The sequence below is a fragment of the Monopterus albus genome, unplaced genomic scaffold (assembly GCF_001952655.1).
Source record: "Monopterus albus unplaced genomic scaffold, M_albus_1.0 scaffold380.1, whole genome shotgun sequence".
Classification (NCBI taxonomy): Eukaryota; Metazoa; Chordata; class Actinopteri; order Synbranchiformes; family Synbranchidae; genus Monopterus; species Monopterus albus.
The window spans coordinates 283,491-288,245 of NW_018128260.1; the positions used below are offsets into that span (position 1 = coordinate 283,491).

The window sequence follows — 4,755 nt, forward strand, 5'->3', positions numbered from 1 at the left end:
TAACACATACAGGCATAATACAGCGAATCACTTCCAATCGAACAGCAGTCAACAGGCTCGAGCACCGAGTGCTCGATGCAACCCACCACACAGCATGAACCCAACAGTCGTTTTTAACCCCTCGAAATACAACAATAACAAGAACAGTAAAACACAATAACTCAGGATTATACCACACTGTTACGTTTAACTATTTACACATTCACATAATGCTTGCCGCTGCCATATCAAATTTGGGGGAAATATCAGTAAGGATAAACATGAGACGCTTGGCTCACGCATGCGCAGCTCATTCATGTCTCTATCTGCAGCAGTGCAACGAATGCTCATCTCCCGCCGGAACTAAAGCCGAGAGGGGCGTTTCCTCGTCGGGCAGTACTGCAGGATCTCACGAGCAGTCCAGACGAATCTCCTCCAGAGAAAGTACTCTGTCCAAGAAGTCGCTAGTCGCTTTTTGAATAACAGTCGTAAAGGGGTCTTAAAACTCGCTAAATTGGCAACATTGGTGTCCTAGTCGTAATTTGAAACTATACCCTTTTATTAGAGAGTACTCTTGCTTTATTTTGAAAAGATGGAACCGGAAATGATCCCATTCAATTTTATATTCTACCCTTGAATAACAATTTATGACAACAATGTATAGTATTTATATTACGTTACTCTCAGTGAAAAGTAGTAAGGAAAACTGAGCACATAATAATGTGCCTTGTATGTTGATCTACGTCCCTGCCCCTTTTCCTACTACCATTTGTATTGACGCAAAAATGGCGGCTCAGACAGCTCGTGGTGTGCCGCTGAGTACGGTGAGTGGAATTTGTTCATCATTTGGGTAATTTAACGGTTCACAGGCATGTGGTTTCACAATCAAACAGCCTTTGTAGATATGCGCGTTGGGTTGGCGTTAAGCATTTTGCACGCACAGTGTCATGAGCCTTGTTGGCAGCGTGCACAGACTGCAGAGCTGTTTCAGCGTGTGAAACAAAGTGAGCAAAGTCGTGTTGGTGAACGACCAGCGAATTAGGTCAAATTTGTCAGCAACTTTAGCAGCACTGGTTTCCTGAAAAACATTCCAAGTGTGGGTTTAGTCCGTGTATGTATTAATCAAGGCTAACTTCCGTTTCGATTGTTATTTAGCTAAGCTAGCTAGCTACAGATGTTGCTGCACTGAAAAATATTTTCTCAGATATTTAAATTTATATTAGTTATATCTGAGTTCCTCAGTTTCCATTATTGCACTGCATCACAACAGTATCAACACTGCACTGTTGTTAAAATTGGATTTTTTTGAAAACACAACATGGACTAGTTTGTACAGACGTATTCGGAGTTATGTTTTAGTGCCTACAGTATGTGCGCCCTCATTTAATTTCTTTACACATTTCCCAACAAATGTCAAATAACAAAAGTGTTAAGACGCAAATTACAAACACGACCCGGGTTGCTCCCTTTTCCAGACACACACACAGGCCGCTGGAAAGTGGAGTTCCCCCGCCACACAGAACCTAATGCATTTATAAGGTTTAAGCTAACCCCTTACCCAGAAAGATTACAAAACATCACCAGATGAGGTCAATCCGAAGACTCCATCTCTTATCTAGTGCTCCACATGCTTCGAGCAGCTGCATTTTTACCTAGTCATAACTGTTGGTCTTTGGTTCTTCTTCCCATTGCTAACTCTGAGAGACGAGACAGTCCAAGTAACTTCAAAACAGTGCTGATTTATTCAAAGGATCACAGGTAAAATTAACATTACACACTCAGGTATCTTGCACCTCCAAACTGCTCTCAGGCAGATGTAAGATGAAAGACCCTGAACCCATCAGGCCTATACATTATATCCCCTCGGTTGGGCTAGCCCCATACTACACAGAAACGTCAACCGAGACGTCTCTGTTACCAGCTTTGCAGCTGGTCATAGCAGTAGTCAAAACATGAAGCAAATCAACGTGTGAATGTGTGTGTCTGTTGGTTAAGTGGTGTGTAGCTAAAAACATTCTCACGACCTCTAGTAACATGTCGTGGCTTAAACATAAGAACCTATTATGGCTAAGGCTACAGTTATACACGTCATAATAATAATATTAAACACCCTGTCTGCTGACAGTCATCAACTCTTCTCTCTAGTTATCCTTGACCAGATGTACCCTGTAGAAACTCATAAGCATGACTAAGCATTTAACAGTCTAACTAGACATCCTGTCTCCACTAAACATTTCTAATACATAAAGTATCTATCCAATTTCTATCTGACTAAAAATACCTAACATAACAAAATGAGGAATTTCATCGTGTGTGTGTGTATGTTGTCACATGGTGTGTAGCTAAGGCATTCATTCATTTGTTCAGACATAATATTCTAACACAAGATTAATACAATTGATGTCATAAGTACCTATGGTTCACTTTTCAGAATCAACATTCTGTCTGCTAACCTTGAAACAAAACATACTAGAGCAGACTTTAAATCTTACTAAACTGCATTACTAACATATCTGATTCAACACAATGTCTAACAATTATCTAACTGATTTACTAACATAACTTTAGTTCACAAGTCTATAGATTGTTAGTAATGCATTAATTACAGTGGCAGGACTCTGACATTCAAGAATTATTTGTAGTTTGAAAAATAAAAGAAAACAGTAACACACACATGACAGTTTGCTTATTCTAAATAAATAGTCTTGGGAATATAGCCTAAATTCTATGGAAAATGTTTCATATTTAGATTGCAGCATCCCAGCAGTAAATTCTCAGAGAAAGACAAGGAATGATTTTACAGGCAATAAAGCCCCCAGGAGTACTGGCACAGGCCAGACTTGGTCTCTGGGACATCTATTCACTCCCCCACTGGACTGAGTAAACATCACATCCCCCTCCTAGATTCACACTTGAATTACCCAGACGGTGAATTGCAAGCCAGAGACACAAGGTCTCAATTTTATCTGCTGTCACCTAGATCAACCCTTTCTTCCTTTAGGAAAGACATCATTAATCTAGCTACCAGACAAATGGGAGTATTGCATGGCAGGATCATTAGACATGAATTTGTCTTACATATATAAGATATGTCTGCATGTTGTGTCTATAATGCCTCTGTCATCATTCCTACAACACTTTGAAATTGTTGTTAAATGCAGTACTTGGAACTATTGCTTTAAACATGGATTTGGAAATGGTGGTTTAGGAATGGCAGGACTATGCTGTGTATGCAAGAAATGATTGGACAGTAGGGTTTGTGGCTGCCACCCAAAATGGAATTCTTGATTTTCATTGCAGAGCTTGCATGCAAAGTTCTTAGAGAGGTTTGTATGTATGCAAATGTCATTGTCCACCAGTCTCCTTAGGGCAGAGAGACACCAAGCTGGGAGTTTTTTTATTTTTTTATTTTTTGACGCAGGCACTAAACGTATGTGCACAGTCATTATCTGTGTGGTGTGCTCAAATGTCACTTTTTCAACCCAACTTGCCCAGAGACAGCCGACATGAAGCGATGCAGCGGTTGGCCTTCATTGCTGCTAGTTCTTTCACATCGGCTTGGTGTGTCTCTGCCCTTAAGGTTCCTGAACTCTTTGACTTGATGCAGCCACTTGAAGTGGTATTTAGCCAGTGAATCCAGCTTCAGGTTGAAGAGTTTCATCAGGTTGGCAGATGTACAGCTTTGTGTAACTTTAGCAAAATTTGCACAGGTTTTATGTTAATTACTCTTGACCACTCCTGCCATGTCAGAACGTTTTCCTCAGATTCAGTTTCATTATAAGAACAGTATGCACATGCAGTCTTTAGTTCTCACATCACATGTTATAGCAGAAATAAACTAAATAAAGTTTGTGGTCTGCAGGTGACATTTTTGCTGTAACCTTTCTGCTAAAAGCTTGATATTTGATATGATTGGGATGTTTAAGTGCTGTTAATGGAATGGACAGTCTGATTGACTTCTGAACTTTGGAATTGTACTGAAAAGAAGACAAATTCAGAAACTGAGCAAATGCTTATTTAATAAGTGCCTATTGATATGGCTTGTTTTGTAAAGGGTGTGTAATTTTAAAACTTCAGGAATAACAGTGTTTAATGTTTATCCAAAGTCATGAATTTTCAGTGTTTTTCTTTTCTTTCTAAATGTGTATTCCCACTTGTTTTAGTTTCCTCTTGCATTTAATTGCTAGCTCAGCTCTTTGCCACCGACCCCTGTCCGTCTTTTGAGGGATTTTTGCAGACATTGTTTTTGAATTTCCCTGAAACATTTGCATCTCCTGTGAATATGTTCCTGTTTTCATGTAGTATAATACAATATAACACAATAAAGCCACTTAATTAATGTTAGACATGCTGATTTTGAATAGATTATTGTATGAAAATAACTTCTATTTAATAATAAATGTAACTATGTGTAATTCTCAGTTTTCTCCACTTGTCAGCTTTCTCCCAGGTTTCTTCACAGCAACTCCACCAGCCACACCTGGCCCTTCAGCGCCATAGCTGGGCTCATAGGTGAGTCATTATCACATGGCTGAGTTTTCATGCCAAACTGGATGTCTTAGTTTTGATTTTACTAGATACTAGGGATGTGCCAGACTGATCTGCAGGACTGAGGTTCTTTTGATGACATAATCAGAATAGTATGTGTGTCTGTCTGCCTGTCTGTTTATCTATAAACACACACATACATTCATATACACATTCTAGCTGTGTTAATGGGGTTACTTTTTTCTGGGACAGATATCCATTAAACTGAACAAAATGTCTAAAATTATT

The 4,755-nt window shown here is 39.2% G+C and overlaps 1 long non-coding RNA gene across 1 annotated transcript; it reads left to right on the top strand.

Moving 5' to 3' along the window:
* Nucleotides 1-317: 317 nt before the first annotated feature.
* Nucleotides 318-4,466, top strand: LOC109951370 (uncharacterized). The gene is made up of 2 exons (XR_002273597.1): nt 318-803; nt 4,419-4,466. It is a non-coding gene; the product is annotated as an uncharacterized LOC109951370 (long non-coding RNA).
* Nucleotides 4,467-4,755: the final 289 nt, after the last annotated feature.